The sequence below is a fragment of the Callithrix jacchus genome, chromosome 4, assembly GCF_049354715.1.
Source record: "Callithrix jacchus isolate 240 chromosome 4, calJac240_pri, whole genome shotgun sequence".
In the NCBI taxonomy this organism is placed as follows: domain Eukaryota; kingdom Metazoa; phylum Chordata; class Mammalia; order Primates; family Cebidae; genus Callithrix; species Callithrix jacchus.
Window position 1 is genome coordinate 7713869 of NC_133505.1, and position 19683 is coordinate 7733551.

At 35.3% G+C, this 19683-nt stretch overlaps 1 protein-coding gene and 1 pseudogene across 5 annotated transcripts in view; one reads left to right on the top strand and one right to left on the bottom strand.

Moving 5' to 3' along the window:
• The window catches only part of LOC144582011 (uncharacterized), a 449998-nt gene that overhangs the window by 302885 nt on the left and 127430 nt on the right, over positions 1-19683 (bottom strand). For all 5 annotated transcript variants that reach the window (XR_013533633.1, XR_013533634.1, XR_013533636.1 and 2 more), the window contains exon 2: positions 16040-16182. The gene's annotated coding sequence lies outside the window, so the exon portion shown is untranslated. The remainder of the gene's footprint in view (positions 1-16039; positions 16183-19683) is intronic.
• On the top strand, positions 14011-15345 carry LOC100413280 (protein SET pseudogene; annotated as a pseudogene).

Consider the following 19683-nt stretch of genomic DNA (forward strand, 5'->3'; position numbering starts at 1 on the left):
ATAGTTTATCTTATAGAATTACAAGTAACTTTAAGGAAAATATTAGGAAATTCTGTTATTTGTGCTTGAACTTACTATCATTAAGTAAATGAAGGCATCTTGATGTCCAATTTTAAGCCTTTTTACTTTGATTTGTTTTATTCTAGAAAAAAAGGATCACAAAGAAGTTTAGTTCGATTTGATTAAGAACGTTTGACACATTTTCCAACAATCTTTATTGAGCTTAGTGATGATCATGATGTGTCACTCCGTCAATTAAGAAGTCCAGATTTCTCCAAGAAACTGAACAAGCTATGTGCAAGAGTAGAAGAGTCAAAAAGAAATACTGAATGATTACTGTTATACAAGAATGCTTAGTTATCACCAATTAATGGTCATAAAAAATTAGAAATTATTGTCTAACTAATTGTTCCTTCTCCATAAGTATCACTCAGAAATATATACAGCATTTGATGGGTGGAAATAGCAGCTTCTTTTAAAGATTATCATTAAAATAATAACAGTCATTTGTTACTTTTATTTACTTTCAAAAATTAAATAATATATTCATTTTTATGCCCATAACAACACCATGGAGTAGCTAATACAAACTCCATTCTACATATGAAGAAACTATGCCCCACAGAGACGGAGTAACTTACCCCAAACCCTACAGCTGATCAGTACTGGAGACAGGATTCAGCCTTCTCTTTCTCTCTAAAACTCATGACTTTGGAACCTTACCTTATATACAGGAGGGATGTATATATACTTTGGAACCTTAGATTTCTGTTTCACAATGAACTTAGATTTTAGAATGGAGAAGTATCTCCCCATCTGATAGAAAAGGTAAATAGGGGTAGAGATGAATCTAACACTCAGGTCCATATCCCCAAACTCCCTCTATACCCCTCTATAGCTGCCATATTTTCATCTAGTGTTACAGGATGGAGGTCCCACGTGGCAGGTGGCCAAAGTCTACATAGAAAAATTGCCTATGGCCAAAGAATTCCCACTATTTTTTCAGATGACAAAATCCTATTCTATTTTTCCCCAACAATTCCTTCTGTCACCCAGCTGTCTTTTAATATCTCATAAAATACTGATATGAAGAGTCAAAATAGAATTATCAGTCATTGAATTCCTTACAAAATCCAGAAGGGCTGGTCCTATGCCACCTCAACTCCATTTCTATATAATGCAAAAGAGGTTTTTTGATAGTGAAATAATTGATGTATAAGAAAACAGTCACTGTATATCTTAACATGGAAAATTATTCCCAGTAGAGAATTAAATTCAGATTTTCCTGGAGCCTTAAATATCCACAATAAACTGTCATGCAAATTTATCCCACTTTAATTCCATCCACAGTTTGGGAAATACTGGGAATGTAAATTTATCTGTCAAGTAAATTTATCCCACTTTATCTCTATCAGTTTGGGAAATTACCAATGCCTGGTAATTTTATGTGTCTATTTTTAAGTAAATACTTATATTTTATCACAAATCCATTTTAACACAAAAAGTTTTTCAGTTATAAAGAAAAGTAAGAATAATAAGGAAAAAAAAGTTGAGATCCAAGAAGACATAAAATCTTTTGTGTTTTTCCTATGTGTATTTCTCTGTCATGAGTTGCTCTAAATTTGTCATTATTTCCCACATGAGTACTACCTGGGTAAATTATGGCTTACATTGGCCCTCCACTTGAAATGAAAAGCAGATTGCACTGCAGACTTGAATTATCCTCCAATATTGTGTGATATATGATCCAGCTTGATGGGATACTATTGTTATATATTTCATAGTTATGATTTCCAAAGTATCAAACTCCTCATTATCTTCCCGTGCTAGCCAGCTATAAATGCCAAAACACTCCAGCTTCCAGTATGTACTTTCTTAAACTTATAGTCCTGTGTTCTGTGTATGTTTAGCATTTTATAGCGCTGCATAATATAGAAATGTCATAATACTTTATCAAAAGCCCCTGCTAGGCTACTGACAGTATAGGTTTCATTTAATTCCTGGGTGCAGCAGACTTTCTTTGATATTTCCTATATAATAAACAGCAAATGCAGTGCTTAAAATGAATATTTAAAAAATCAATCAGGCTTGAAATTTAATTTTATCTAATTGGCTTGCTATATCCTAACAAAATTGAATGACATAAAAATTTTACCTACCCTATATAATTTCAGATTTTCTCCAGTCATAAAAATGGATTTTTTTCTTTCTCTTTTAACTTCCTCTGATTTAATCTTTTAATTTACTAAGTTAATTTAACCCTCTCTCAAACAGGGTGAGAACGTGTGTATCATCATTGCAGGATAGTAATCACATGTGCATGATAATTTTATTCTAGCTATTCTATCCATGCTTTGCTCTGAATAGAAATCTCTAAAACAATTAAAGTACTTGAAAGGCCTTTGGTTTGATTTTTTCGTTGTTTTTTGTACATGCACTTCTAGAATGAACCAAGTTGGAGAAAACACAGATGCAGACCACCTTTTCTGATTCCTAGGAGCCTTCTGGAATTAAGCATCTCACATTAATTCATCTTCTGACAGAAACAGGCCATCAGTATGACATACACCATAGTGAATACTATCAGTGCCTCTGGGAAAGAACAGATAAGTCTTAATGGAAAATATCAAAGCAGCAATAGCAGATGGCTTATAAGCAGATGACAGTGGGGAAATATATATGTTACATATGTCAGTATGTCTGCTTGAAAAATAAATATATATGCATAGAAGAATGTCCATATAAAAACCCCCAAGGAGTATGAAGCACATGTGTGTTTTTGAATACCTAATATCACTGGCTTAGGATACTGTTCGGTTGTGTTTCCATGTTTCCATACCCAGTTGTTTTGTTGAATTTTCTCTTAAAATTAAAAAGAAAGTAGTATTTACTACAATAATTATATTCTTGCTATTTTACCACAAAAGCAAATAATGAATTGAGGGTTCATAGAGGGCATTTTTCCTTTTCCATCTTCCTCTAATGATCATATTACCATAGACTTATGTCTAGAAAGCACAAACTATGCAAACTCAAACATGTAGATTCTGACCCATTATCAAATATTGCAATATAAGATGAACATATTCAGGACAGTTAGAAAAGGCACGTATTGCCAACCCAAAATGCAATTTACTCTCTTAACACTCCTTCTACATGTGAAAAATAAGTTCAAAAGTGTTATTACACAAGGTTCTTCTAAAAATACTGTTAAGCTCATGTGTGTTGACATAGTTTGGCTCTGTATTCCCATTCAAATCTCGTGTTCACGTGTAATTTTTAGTCCCATTCAAATCTCATGTTCAAGTGTAATTTTTAGTGTAAATAGAGGGGCCTGGTGGGAAGTGATTGAATCATGGGGGTGGGCTTCTCCCTTGCTGTTCTTGTGATAGAGTTCTCACAACATCTAGTTGTTTAAAAATGTGTAGCACTAGGCCAGGCATGGCAGCTCATGCCTGTAATAGCAGCACTTTGGGAGGCTTAGGCAGGTGAATCACCTGAGGTTGGGAGTTTCAGACCAGCCTGACCAACATGGAGAAACCCCATCTCTACTAAAAACACAAAATTATCCAGGTGTGGTGGCGCATGCCTGTAATTCCGGCTACTTGGAAGGCTGAGGCAGGAGACATCACTTGAACACAAGAGGCAGAGGTTGCTGTGAGCCGAGATGGCACCACTGCACTCCAACCTGGGCAACAAGAGTGAAACTCCATCTCAAAAAAAAAAAAAAAAAAGAAAAGAAAAGAAAAAGAAAAATGGTAGCACCTGCGCCCCTCCCTCCATCTCTTTCTCCTGCTCTGGTCTTGTAAGACCTGCCTTCTTCCCATTCAACTTCTGCCATGATTTTAAGCTTCCTGAGGCCTCTCCAGCTATGCTTCCTGTACAACTTGCAGTACTGTGTCAATGAAACCTCTTTTCTTTATAAGTTACCCAGCCTCAGGTAGTTCTTTATAGCAATGCAGGAATGGACTAATATATGTGTATATTAGGGATTAATCAAAAAGGGGCTCAAAAATTTATGCAATCCATTTTCTATCATCATCGAATATGGTCCAGCTAGTTAACTGACTAAAACTATGCTCTACGTTATGCTGACTCCCCAGACATCTAATGATATGACTGGACAAAATGCTTTAAGAAGCAAAATACACATAACTCCCTTGCAAAGAATTTTACCCAGACCTGAATCAGAAGCAATCTTAGGTGCTCATGTTTCTAAATTATTTAATTAAGAAAAATTCTCAATTAAATAGAAGGACCATTTTCTTTAAAATTTGACATAAAATAAAAAGGATCATTCATAGACTTGGGTACAAAAATTACTTCCTCTTCACTGGTCTCATGTCTTTGTTTTTAAACTAACTGGAAATGTCTCAGTTTTATCCATATGCCTGATTCATATTCAGATTAATCCGACTGTTGTGATTTATGATGCCCTTGGCTTTATATTTACTGCTAGCTAAAACTAATAAGCTCTCCCTGGACCAGAGCCATGATACAAGGTCAGTGCCTAGTTAATCATGCCATTGTTTTTCCATACATGTTGCCCTCTGAATTATCAGCAATGATAATTGATTAAAAACACATCTTGGATGATGTCATCTTTTAAAAGGGAACAAGTTTAATTTTTCAAAGAAAGCAGCTTTTAAGTTTGTATAAGACTCTTTTCAACATTTTAAATCACCTTATTAGGTTTTGCATTCATCAAGAATATATATTTAGAATTAGCATTAATCACCATTAAAGTCTCTTTTGAGTCTCCTCTTGCAAAGCCACAGTGCTTTGAGTTCCATATATGGGCAAGTACTATGAAGAGGGACTGAGGTGTATTGACAGCTTTATTTTTGATATATTATTTTATACTACAGAAATACCTTCTTCATTTTCTGCACTTTATTGAAAGTAACAGTTATCTGTAAATCATACTAAAATGTTCAACATATGAAAAGTGTGAGACATCATATGCACTACTGATTTTTCAGCACTGGGACTAACTTCTACTAAATCTCTCCATATGTAGGCTTCCACCTCCTTAAGAGAACACTTTATTTTAATGTTTCTACTATGCACATAGGAGTATATTCAGCAGACTTTAAAAGAAGACAGTCACTTCTAGATTCATTTTTTCCAAGTAACCTAGATCATACCAAATGCTGCAGATGTATTAAAAAAAGATCAAGGAAAAACAGTGCCAAAATACTAAACCAAGAAACAAAAAGTTTCATATCTATTTCTGATTTTATGCATTCTGACCTTATGAGGTCAGAATTCATTTACTTTGTATTTCTGTCTTATGTTCCTTGGAGTAAATATAATCTCTGCCTACTGAGAACCACAAATATATTATGAAGATGTAGCCACTGGCTTCCAGAAGCAATCAGGTCCATGAATATGGTGTGGTTTGTGTACTATATTTATATTGGTTACATGGCACATAATTAAAAGAGCAAAGAAATCCATATTTTGTTGGCTCAGAGGTCTTCACAAGTGCCTTGAGCAAGTGGTTTTTAAATTAAAGTAAAGAAATTCTTTTTGGAAAGGAGTAGTAAGTATGCGAGAAATTAGAGAATTCAAACAGAGAAGCAGATTTATCCAGACAGTACTAGAAATTTCCATTAGTAATGCAACATTGGCTTCACTATTAGCCCTCATACTTTTGTATTTCTATATTATGTTGTATTTCTATTCATCACTGTTTGTTTTCCTAGGAGCTGAAGGTAGTAACTTTTAGCACTCAGTATTCCTGTAATCGCAAGCAAATTGAGGGCTATTATCAAAGGCTACTTTTCCCTGCTTGACTTTGTATTATCACACAAGGAATATTATTGCACAAGGTTTAATGAGCAAAACTATTATGTATTGATGGCTTTGTGAACTATACATTGTCATTTCTATAGAAGACTGATATTTGTTATAAAATTATATAATTTGAGGTTCAGAATATCTAACTACATTTACCACTAGCTAGTATCAATTATCTTTCCACTTTCTACTAAGTTCTTGATTAGCCCCCTTCATACTCACTGATAATGAGGCAAACATTATCATTATACCTCCAGCCTGCCACCCTTTTCTTCAGTCCTTTGGTTATTTTATGAATCTTAATTTGCTGTTTGGATCATCCATTCATGACCCCAGTAATTTCATTTCTGAAAAATATTATCTTGGGACTTATGGTTTAGTAAGTCTGGGTTCTAAGATTGGCTTTTCGGCTAATTCCATTGATCACTTGATATTTGGAGATCTCAGTTATTTCTTGGTAATAAAGAACAAGTTGGGTTAAATGATTGCTAAAATACAGTCAATCTGAAATTGCGCGGATGACCCTTACTTTCTAAAACTTTTCTTCCTTCTTTGGTCTCCATTTTGGAACATGACCCAACCGTTTCTGCCTACCACTATTAACAACCTAGCATCTTCCACATTGTCCACAACCAATCCATCATTAATCTGGTTGCATTTAACTTCTAAATATAGCTAGTATCTATGCCTAAAACAATTATGACTCCCCCTCTCACACTAGGTAAAAATTAAGTAGCATAATCCCCATGGTGTGTCCCTGGCTAGCCCTGAGGAATATTTTAATTGATACTGACAAACTGACCTAATCTCTGTCCACCAGCACCCCATTCACTCAGAACTCCAACTGTGGCAGTTGGCAGTCGCCTACTTAACTTCTAATTCTAAAGTCACCCTCAACAAATCACAATGAAATGTCCTTACTCAATAAAACTTCCAAGGGACAACTAAAGTGACCACTGTTTCTTCCTAAGCCCTCATGAATTCAGCTAACAATGGATATTCAAGTTATCCCTTGGGTTCTGTTAGGAAATTCAAGAACGTTTAGCCAACATGGCCCAAAGATCACTCCTTCATGAGTCTTACCCAACTCTGTAAGAATCTTTGAGCTCATCTTCACTGGTCTATGGCAAATCACTTCAGTGGAAAATGCAATCTAATGCAAATATGGAAAATATCTGTCTTCTTTACTGAAGAACAATCTTAAATTTAACAAGTGTTGGTCCTCATACTTCTCTAAAGCTTAAGAGATGCCAGCACAGAAGGAGCCATAAAGATGACTGACAAAGTCTTAGTTCAGTCTCTGCAGAATAAGTGAGTCAATAAAACATTCCAACCCTTGAGGCTTTTCATTCTTTGTCATTAAAAATCTTACTGTATGAAATATTTTCACCAATCACTGGCATGGTTCTTTCTGCCATGTTTCTGAAGTTTCTGTTAGCAATTAGTTTTTATCAGTGGTCCCAAACCCTGCTTATTTGAAAATCCTCTAGCAATTTCCAAGTCCCCACTGATCTAGTGTTTCACTTGTACAACCAGGAACTTTGAATTAACTCAACCTTGGCTACCATCAGTCTTCTCTACATATCCAGAAGTGATACTAACTCCTTAAAAACCAGAGACTCCATGGAGATTGGTTAAACACTCTCAGGCAGCAAATGCAGGAAGGAGATTCTTAAGACGTCTTCTATCTGGTGAACACATATACAGCTTTGTAGTATCTGTTCCTTCCCTGGAACATACCGTTCCAAACAGCACATTCTCCCTTGTACTGTATTTTGACCTCAGTGTTAACTCCATTATATCATTTTGTTTTTCTTTTTTAATAGTGAATATATGCACATGTATGTGTAAGTGCAATCACGTACTTTTTTATTTTGTTTGTTTTTAGTACTATCATAGTGCAAGAAGTTTGTTCACCTCATGTCCTCCTTTTTCTTCAAAGTATTTTGTCAAAGCTATGAAAGTCTGATAAAAATAATCTTGGCTCAAGTCTAGTGTAATAATTTGAATTAGAAGTAAAACGAAAAACTTCATTTTAAGTTCACTATCACAGAAGTAAGCCTTATTATCTCCCCAAATATGACTGGAGGTACATGGGTTACTTTTGGCTTACTTTTGAATTATATCCTGCAAATAAAAATTAACAATAAAAGCATCAAATCTTTAGTTAGGATCTCAAGAAAATAATACAGGGTAAATGCAGTTCTATTACAAGTACATGTAGTACTAATGTACAGAACAGTATCTCTCTCCATTAATGTCTTCCCAAAAGTGTTCCCCTACAATTCTGAAATTCTTTTATTTACTTACCATCAAATCCCAATGCAAAAGTATTCTCACCCATAGCTTGTGTATGCCATCTTTCTTTTTCCTTCTATTTTTCTCTTCTTGTTCAGCCTTTTCTAATGTATATCAACTGGGCCTCTGTGACTAAATTTTTTTCTCACCTCCCTTTAACTAGAATAGTATAAATAAGAATTTTGGGGTAATATAACCACCAAGATTCCTTCTACCTATAGTCAGGGGAAGAAAGAATACTGGTGTCATAAATTTATTCAATACAGTTGTTGCTTTGGAAACCATTTTTGGATCCCCATAAGTTGCTGAAAACACAGTTGTACCGTGTCTCTTCTGGTTTAGTTACAGCCACCCCTTTCCATGCAGTTGTTTGAGACACGCTCTCTCATTCCTCCATCTTACTGACCCACAACATAACACTCCACAGTTGTTGACTATAATGAAACCTAATGGTCAACACCAATATCATGTAAATAAATTTTCTTTTCTCCATTAGCAAGCTTTTTAAAAACTAACTGATAAGGTTTGGAACTGTATCCCTAATAAATCTCATGTCAAATAATAATCCCTAAAGTTGGAGGCGGGGCTTGGTGGAAGGTGATTAGATCATGGGGATGAATTACCAGTGAATGGTCTAGCATCATCCCTTTGATGCAATTCTTTTGATGATGAGTGGGTTTTCACAAGATCTGGATGTTTAAAAGTGGGTAGCACCTCCAGCCTCTCTTTCTTTCTCCTGTTCCAATCATATGAAGTGCTGGCCCACTTCAGCTTCTGCCATGATGATAAGTTTCCTGAGGTATCCCCAGAAGCTGAGCAGATGATGCTGCCATGCTTCCTATACAGCATGAAGAATGATAGGCTAATCAAACCTCTTTGCTTTATAAATTACCCTGTCTCAGGTATTTCTCTGTAGCAATGTGAAAACAGACTAATACAGTAACCAAACACAACTCCTGCTAGACAGTCTAAGGAATATTGCCCACGAACCTTAATAAAGGCAGACTCACACAGGTCTCCTCTCTCCCTCCTACTCCACCTGCTGGTTGAGTTCCCTGACACCTCTAGACTTTATATAGGCCTCCCATTGGCACTCCTAACCTCTCTTGGACCTATGAGTAACAAATTTCTTCTGGTTCATGCATTTTGGTTTCACTTGCTCGCTGTGTCTCACTTGACACACACACACAGCTGAACACACCCTTCTTTCTGGGCAGTGCTTTCTCTCAGAAAGTAGTTATCCTGTTAGGAATAAACTGGACACAAGTCACACATGAGCCAGTAGGATATCAGATAGCATAAACAAGATCTTATGAGAGGGACACCTGGTCACGGGTCTGTACACTCAAGCATTAGGCCATCTGCCAAGATAAAGAAGTATCCAATGACAAGTACACTGTAAACATTCATGGCTGAATCCCTTGAATTTCTGGTCAGGGCAGGACAAGAGCTTATGACCTCAAGGCCAAATTAGAAAGAAATCACAACAATAGAAATCCTAACAATGATGGACAATCAGACCCTTAACAATTTTTGCTTTTATTACATTACAGTTTTAGAATCTGATATGTAAGAAATCCATTTAGATTTCTCATGATTAATTTAAACAATATTTATTGAGAATCTACAAGATGTTGTTTTGGGTGTTGGTGATATATCATGATGAAGAAAACTGAAAAAGTTCCTGTTCTTACTGTGCTTACATTCTAGTTGGGGGCAATGAACACAAAAATGAATATATTCTGTTTCAATTATTCAATTATTCATTAAGAAAAATAAAGCTAAGTAAAGGATGAGAATCAGATCGTGAGGGAAGTTCTATTTTAAATAGGTTAACTGGCTGGGTGCAGTGAGTCACGTCTATAATCCCAGCACTTTGGGAGGCTGAGCTGGGCAGATCACCTGAGGTCAGGAGTTCGAGACCAGCCTGGCCAACAGGGCAAAACCCCATCTCTAATGAAAATACAAAAATTAGTCCAGTGTGGTGGCACATGTCTGTAATCCCAGCTATTTGGGAGGCTAAGGTGAGAGAATCACTTTAACCTGGGAGGAGGACATTGCAGTGAGAAGAGGTCACTCCACTGTACTCCAGCCTGGGCGACAGAATAAGACTCCATCTCAAAAATAAATAAATAAGTAAATAAATAAATAGGTTGATTAGAGACATCCTGTAAAAAAAAAAAAAAAAATGGAATCTTGGAATCCGAGGCTATGAAGGTCATGGCATTGAGAAACCTATGAATCGTATTTTTAAAAGGCAGTTGTTAGTCACTATTTTATTGTAAGTATTATTTCATGCATTCAACAAGCCCATATCAAGCATGCCTCATGAGCCAGGGATAGCATAACTGATTGTTGAAACTAAAGCCAATAAGAGGTAGCCCCGTATTCATGGAGCTGATAGGGAAAAAATGACAACACATAAGTAGTTACCCCTGATTAAAATGGTGATGAGAGCTCTGAGGGAAAGATAAGAGTCCCATGGAAACATATAAGAAATCTGTTCCAGTGGGAAGAAGTAATCTTGAGGACCATTCTGCTGAAAAGTGAGGGCAAAAGCAATCTAGAAATATGTATATGAAAACCCTGAGATGGTAAGGGTTTGTTGGGTCAAAGGAATGAGAGGAAAAAGTAGCAGAAGCCATGCATATAAGAAAATATGTCTAATCTGATAAGGGCATTGAACAAAAAGGCATTGCAACAATGCACTTAATGGTGAAATGTTAGAAATGCTTGCCTCTAAGTCAGGATTGAGATGATAATGCTGACTGTACTATGCCCTCTATTATTTAATATTGTTTTAGAAGTCCTGGCTAATGCACTGTAATAAGAAAATGACAGTCTTAAGATTACAAAGAAAAATTCTTTTTAAATTGGTGTTGGCATTCAGTCATGTCTTTGGGTTTTTTTTTCTTTTTAATTGTAATATTTTACTTGCTACTATGGTATTTTTAGAAAGGGTTTGGTTTCTTGTTTGGTTTTCCATTTTCTATTTTTGCTTTTTTGGAGCTTCTTGAGCTTTTCATTTGTTTGCTTTTTACACAAGGGTCTGAAAGCATAAATTTAAAATGCTATTGTGATCAAAAGTTTACTTTTCAAATCCTCAGTTTCCTTTCTCCTGCTTGCCTTGAACTTGTTCCTCTTTTCCCAGCCTTTTGAATTAGATATGTATTTTTTTATATTATTTTTTAATTCACTTTCATGACTTTTTCTTATATAACGAATGAATTTAAGACAATGAATTTACTTTCCATACACAGTTGACTCTGCAGAGATACTCATTTTTCCAACCTTCAGTGTCCATACCAGAGAAATGGATAAAATATTCTATTCAGACAGTTTAGCACAAATGAGGCATACTGTAACAATTCAGTGCATCCAACTTTATGACTTATTAAAACAGACACCTTGAATAATAACATGTAGTAATTTTAATGTTGGTTTCCCTAATGGTCAATAATGGTATTTTATTTCCTATCTTTCAAAACAACTATATAGTGGAAATAATATATTTAATTTACAGTTAATTAGTTTAAAAATTATTCTCTGTTAATCAAAGTGTGTTTTATTGTAACCAGAGATTATACACATAAACACCAGCTATGAGAAATTTACTGAGGTTGAGGCATCATTCAATTAATGTTTTAAATGTTCAGTGGTTTCTTGAAAAGGAGATGTCATTCTCTATTTTTGAGTTATAAGTCTTAACACATTTGTCATAACTCAACAAGTTAAATGATGTTTTCAAATCTTCAATATTCCTTTCCTTCTAAATTGCTGTCACTGTCACTCAGTGTTGTTAGGCTTTCTTTCTTTACGCAACCGAAAACTGATGGTACATTATTTAATACACAATGCCTCAAAAGTATTAAGTATTGATGATAGAATACATTTTACCAATGTGAAACAAACTTCTCTTCCATTGATTATTTTTATCTTGAGTCACCTTAAGTCTTTTCTGTGTCAAGCAATAATGTTGTCATTTCTGATTTCCTTAGGGTTAGTTACAACTGATAGTTCCTTGCTCATAGTTTATTTTTTAGTGCATTTTGTGTTTCAAGTAAGATGTTTAAAGACTTAATGAAGGGAACATTGATTTCCACATTTACTATATTATATTTTAGTCAAAATATTCAAGATGTAATAAAACTTTACAAAACGCATTTAAAAACAGGAAAGTGTGGATACTACATGGGAATAAAACACTGTCAATAGAAACTTCCTAAGGAAAACTAAGAGATAAAACTTGCTAGACAAAGCTTTTAAATCAGCTATTGTAAGTTCACAAAACTAAAACAAAAATTAAAGATTTAAAGGTAATTGTTCGGTAGAAAGTCCCGCCATCTTTCCCCCAGGTTTCTTGCCCCCACCCTCCCCTCAGGCTTCCTGCTGCCCTGAGAAAAGCCCGCCAAGCCTGCTCTGTTCTGCCCAGCAACAACAAGCAGCCAATCATCGCAGCAGTAAAGCCCGCCAAGCCTCAGCCTATCCTGAACCGACACGTAACCCTCTGGGCCACCTCAGCAGTCTGCCTAGAGACGGACAGCCTATCCTAAGCTCCCACGACACTCCGCCAGCCCTGTGTCCATGCCCCATCCACCCCCCATAAGACCCTCCTACCCCAGTTACGGGGTCGCAGCCAGCCCCGATCTCCTTCCTTTTCTGGCCTGCCCGCTGGTCCCAATAAACCTGACCTCGGCTTCAAACTCTCGAGCTGTTTACTTGGGATCGGGTACCGGGCAGGGGTCTACAGGAGGGGTCGCACAGTAATCATATGAAAAATATCTTACCAAATATAGAATATCAATAAAGAAATATAAATTTTAAAAATAAAAAATTTACTAGCTGGTTCAACAGCAGATATGAACTGGCAGAATATTAAATAATTTATTTTTAACAGAGGTAAGTCAACTGGGATTATTCAGTCTGAGGAACAGAAAAACAAAATAATGAAAAAAATGAATAGACCCTCAGAGATGTATGTGATACCATCAAGTGTACCAATATAATTGACCCTTGAACAATGTGGGAGTTGGGGGACTGACCCCCCCAATACAGTAAAATATCTGTGTATAACTTTTAACTCCCACGAAACTTTACTGGTAATAGCTTACTATTGACTGGGAGCCTTACCAATAACATACAGTCAATTAACATATATATTGTTTGTTATGTGTATTATATGCTGTATTCTTACAATAAAGTAAACTAAAGAACAGAAAATGTTACTGAGAATTCTAAGGAAGAGAAAATATATTTATTGTCCATTATGTGGAAGTGAATCATCATAAAGGTCTTCATTCTCATCAACTTTACATTGAATAGGCTAAGGAAAAGAAGGAAGGGAAAATAGAAAATAACTTTAAAAATCAGTGATAAAAACAATAAGAGAACTACACTGGTAAGCTAAGATACCTACTAAATACAAGGAAGGTAGTAATGTATAAAAATATAATTAGTATGACAATAATGCCAGAAAAAAATGGAAAGGCAATGGTTTTATATTGTTGTGAAGCTGGTCTTGCTGTCTCAGGAGAGACAAAAGCAGAAGAAAATCCATATATAAGTAGTTCAAACCCATGTTGTTCAAGGGTCAATAACATGTGCAAAATGGGATTCCCAGAAGGAGTGGAAAGAAAGGAGCAGAGAATATTTGATGAAATAAAAACCAAAAAATACAAAATTTGAAAAACATTAATCTTCACATTTGAAAAGTTAAATAAAGTCTAAGCAAAATAAACTCAAAGAAATCTATACCTAGACTCATTTTAGCTAAACTCTTAAAGGCCAAAAAAAGAAAGAGAAATGTTGGATGCAGAAAGAAAAAAGACAAAGTGACTCATCAGATAAAAAGGAACCTCGAGTGTTCCACCTGCTTGCGAACGAGCAAGAAGACTTGTGCTCCGGTTCTCAGACTTCCCCAGAAACATGGCCCCCAAACGCCAGTCTCCACTCCCGCCCCAAAAGAAGAAACCAAGACCACCTCCTGCTCAGGGACTGGGGGAGACATCGGCCTCTGCAGGCTTGCCGAAGAAGGGAGAAAAAGAACAGCAAGAAGCAATTGAACACATTGATGAAGTACAAAATGAAATAGACAGACTTAATGAACAAGCCAGTGAGGAGATTTTGAAAGTAGAACAGAAATATAACAAACTCCGCCAACCATTTTTTCAGAAGAGGTCAGAATTGATCGCCAAAATCCCAAATTTTGGGGTAACAACATTTGTCAACCATCCACAAGTGTCTGCACTGCATTATTAGACCAGAGTTGAAGTGACAGAATTTGAAGATATTAAATCAGGTTACAGAATAGATTTTTATTTTGATGAAAATCCTTACTTTGAAAATAAAGTTCTCTCCAAAGAATTTCATCTGAATGAGAGTGGTGATCCATCTTCAAAGTCCACTGAAATCAAATGGAAATCTGGAAAGGATTTGACGAAACGTTCAAGTCAAACGCAGAATAACGCCAGCAGGAAGAGGCAGCATGAGGAACCAGAGAGCTTCTTTACCTGGTTTACTGACCATTCTGATGCAGGTGCTGATGAATTAGGAGAGGTCATCAAAGATGATATTTGGCCAAACCCATTACAATACTACTTGGTTCCTGATATGGATGATGAAGAAGGAGAAGAAGATGATGATGATGATGAAGAGGAGGAAGGATTAGAAGATATCAATGAAGAAGGGGATGAGGATGAAGGTGAAGAAGATGAAGATGATGATGAAGGGGAGGAAGGAGAGGAGGATGAAGGAGAAGATGACTAATAGAACACTGATGGGTTCCAACCTTCCTTTTTTAAAATTTTCTCCAGTCCCTGGGAGCAAGTTGCAGTCTTTTTTTTTTTTTTTCCTTCCCTCTCGTGCTCAGTCACCCTGTTTTTGAGGTCTCTTTTCTCTACACCATGGTTCTCAACTTATTTTGGGGGGAAATATCTTGAGCAGGATACAAGGGGAAAAGAGTCTCTACCCCTTTCTGTTTGAAATTCATTTTTATCCCTTCCTGTCTTAACAAAAACTGTATGGAATCAATACCACTGAGCTCTGTGGGAAAAAAGAAGAACCTGCTCCCTTCGCTCTGCTGGAAGCTGGAGGGTGCTAGGCCCCTGTGTAGTAGTGCATAGAATTCTAGCTTTTTTCCTCCTTTCTCTGTATATTGGGCTCAGAGAGTACACTGTGTCTCTATGTGAATATGGACAGTTAGCATTTACCAACATGTATCTCTCTACTTTCTCTTGTTTAAAAAAAAGAAAAAAAAACTTTAAAAAATGGGGTTATAGAAGGCCAGCAAAGGGTGGGTCTGAGATGTCTGGGTGGGGTAAGTGGGCATTTTGACAACATGGCTTCTCCTTTGGCATGTTTAATTGTGACATTTGACAGACATCCTTGCAGTTTAAGATGACACTTTTAAAATAAATTCTCTCCTAATGATGACTTGAGCCCTGCCACTCAATGGGAGAATCAGCAGAACCTATAGGATCTTATTTGGAATTGACATTCTCTATTGTAATTTTGTTCCTGTTTATTTTTAAATTTTCTTTTTGTTTCACTGGAAAGGAAAGATGATGCTCAGTTTTAAACGTTAAAAATGTACAAGTTGCTTTGTTACAATAAAAATAAATGTGTACAAAAAAAAAAAAAGGAATCTCAATAAGATTATCAAAAACCTTGGAGGCTGGAAGGCAATGGGGTGGTATGTCCAAAAAGAAAAACACTCTATGTACAGTATAAATATCCTTCAAAAATAAGGGAGGAATTAAGCCATTCTCAGCTAAACAAAAACAGACAATTTGGCCCTCTCAGACTGCCCTATAAGAAATATTACACCTGTAATCCCAGCACTTTGGGAGGCCGAGGCGGGTGGATCATGAGCTCAAGAGATCGAGACCATCCTGGTCAACATGGTGAAACCCCATCTCTACTAAAAATACAAAAAAATTACCTGGGCATGGTGGCACGTGCCTGTAGTCCCAGCTACTCAGGAGGCTGAGGCAGGAGAATTGCCTGAACCCAGGAGGCGGAGGGTGCGGTGAGCCGAGATCGCGCCATTGCACTCCAGCCTGGGTAACAAGAGTGAAACTCCGTCTGAAAAAAAAAAAAGAGAAATACTAAAGGGAGCCCAACAGACTGAAATGAAGTGACATTGAAGAGCACCTCAAATCTACACCAAGAAACAAAGAGGACTAGTAAAGTTAGCTGCATAGGTATATATAAAAAACAACATAAATATATTTTTGTTTATAAAATGTATATATGTATTTTGTAAAAATGCAGAAATGTATTTTTCTTTTTTCTTTAAAACACAATTGAATAAAATAATGATGAAAATGTGTTGATAGGCTTATAATGTATAAAAATAGGATCTATATGACAGTAGAATCATAAAGAAACAAAAAAATAAATGGTTTTATATTGTTCCAAATTTTTGAATTATATTAAAATTAATATTAATCTGAACTACATTATTGAATTTAAAATTTTAGTTTTAATCCCCAAAGCAACCAACATAAAATAATTTCCAAAAAAGTAAAAGAAACTATAAGAAAATTACAATGGTAGGCTAGAAGTATCTATTTAATATAAAGAAAGGCAGCAAAGAGGGAACAGAAAAACAAAAGATGTAAGAAACTAGTAAAAAAATGGCAGCTTCAAATCAGTAATTGCATTAAATATATATAGATCAAACATTACAATTAAAAGTCAGAAATTATATGGCATCCACAAAAGATACTTTAGATTCAAACACACAAATAAGTTGGCTGAAAGTGAAAAGAAGAAAAAAGACAGGTCATATAAAATATACCCAGAAGAGAACTGAAGTGATTCTACTAATATCAGAAAAAAATAAAATTTAAGAAAAAGTTGCTACTAGTGACAAATATTTTTAACATAATAAAATGTGAATCCATCAGAAAGACATAATTATATATACATATATATAATCATTTAACAATAGAGCTGCAAAGTATATAAAGCAAAAACTTTATAGATGAAGAAATTGAAATGCAAAACATGTGAGTCACTGACAATAATTTGAATTATTGGAATACTTGGTGATTTTGATACCCAGCTTTCAATAATGAATAGAACAAATAGGCACAAGATGAACAAGAAAGTAAAAGACCTGAACAAAACTGTAAACCAACTAGGTCTAACAGGTATATACAGAACACTCCACCCATCACAATAATACACATTCTTCTCAAGTGCACATGAAGTATTTTCTAAGATGTCCCACTTTTTGGCCATAAAACGAGGTTTAATACATGTAAAAGCTTTGAAATCGCACAAAAGTATGTTCTCTAACCACAATGAAATAAAATTAGAAATAAATAGAAGAAAATAAATTGGAGGAAAATTTGGGGATTTCAAAGATTTGTGGACATTAACACATACCCAATAAATCAAGGAACTAAGCAGAAGTCACAAGACATTAGAACATACATGAAACAAATCAAAGTGAAAACATGACATATAAAACTTACAGGATACAACTCTATAAATCTGTATTGCCACCGCAACCAATTTCCAGAAAAATTTGACAAGAACCATGCAGACTGAAAAAAAAAAAAAAAAACTATCTTAATTTGCAGATGGCATGGTATTGTATGTAGAAATCCTAAGGAATTTACTAAAAAAAAACTATTGAACTAATAAATGAATTCAGCTAATGTTCAGAATATGAGATCAATATACAAAAACTAATTGCATTTCTAGAGATAGCAATGAACAATCTGAAAATAAAATTTAAGAAATAATTGTGTTTATAAGAACACAACAAATAGTAAAATGCTTAAGAAATACACTTTACCAAAGAAGCGTAGGGCTTATACAATGACAACCAGTAAACATCATTAAAATATTAAAAAGAAAAAAGAAATGGAAACACATACTATGCTCACAGATTGGCAGACATTATTTCTAAAATGACAGACTCCCCAAACTTTTCTATAGGCTCAACGTAATCTCTACCAAAATCCCAGCTGGGCTTTTTTTTTTGAAAAAAGAAACTGGCAAACTGATGCTAAAATGTACATGGAAAGACATGAAACCCCAAAATAGCTATACTATCTTTTTTTAGAAAAAAGTTGGAAGATTCACACTTCTTGATTTCAAAACTTACTACATAGCTACAGTAATCAATACAATGTGGTACTGACATATGGGTTGATAAACAAATCAATGGAATAAAATTAAAAGGTCAGAAATAATTCAGTTTTTACAAGAATGACAGAAGAATCCAGAAGAACCAAGAGAGAAAGAATAGTCTTCTGAACAAATGATACTGAAACACCTGGATAACCACATGTAAAAATACAGAGGTTCCGGCTGGGCATGGTGGCTCACACCTGTACTTCCAGCACTTTGGGAAGCTGAGTCTGGCAGATTGCTTGAGTCCAGGAGTTTGAGACCAGCATGGGCAACATGGGGAAACTGTGCCTCTACAGAAAAATATAAAAATTAGCCAGGCACAGTGGCACACACCTGTAGTCCCAGCTACTCAGGAAGATGAGGTAGGAAAATCACCTAAGTTCAGGACGTAGAGGCTGCAGTGAGCTATGGTTGTGCCACTAAAAATCAGTCTGGGAGACAAAATGAGACCCTGTCTCAAAAAAAAAAAAACATAGCAGTTGGACTCATACTCCATATTGTATATATAAATTAACTGAAATTGGATCATAAACTAAAATTAAAGGCATAAAATATGCAATTCTTAGAAGAAAATATAGGAATACATTATTGAATAGGCATTACTAGACTTAAATTGGCCATCCAAAGCACATGCTACGAAAGAGTTAGGAAAATTAAATTTTATCCAGATTAAAAACTTTTACACATCAAAAAACACTATCAAGAAAGCAAGAACAGAAGGAAGTATTTGAAAACCACGTATCTTATAAGAAACTTATGTCCAAAATATATTTAAAAACCTCTTATGAAACCATAAAAAATAACCTAATTTTGAAAAGAGCAAAGAATTTGAACAGACATGATCCAAGTATATATGTACAAATATACACAACATATAGTTAATCAACACATGAAAAGATACACAACAGTTACATTCATTAGAAAAATACACAGCAAGAGCACATGAGATAATCTCTTCAAACTCACTAAGAAGACTAAAGTAAAAAAAAAGACAGATAAAAATATTAAATGTGTTGGCAAGGATATGGAGAAATTGGAATGCTTGTGCATTGCTAGTGGGATTGTAAAACCATATAGCTATTTGGAAAACTGGTCGTTCCTCAAAATGTTAAATATGATGATGCTATGTGAGCCAGCAGCCCCACTCCAGGTTATTTATAAAAGAGCACTGAATACATCCATCCATCCAGAAAACTTGTACTTGAATGTCCATAGCAGCATGATTCATAATAGCCAATAAAGGAGAAACAGCTAAATTTCCATCCACTGAAGAACAGGGAAACAAAATGTGGTCTACTCTTCAATGAAATGATGCTATTCGGCCATAAAAAGGAATGAAGAAAGTACAAGGAAGAACCTTAAAAACATTATGCTAAGTCAAAAAGCCAGACACAAAAGCACCACATACTGTATGATTTCATGTAGAATATGTCC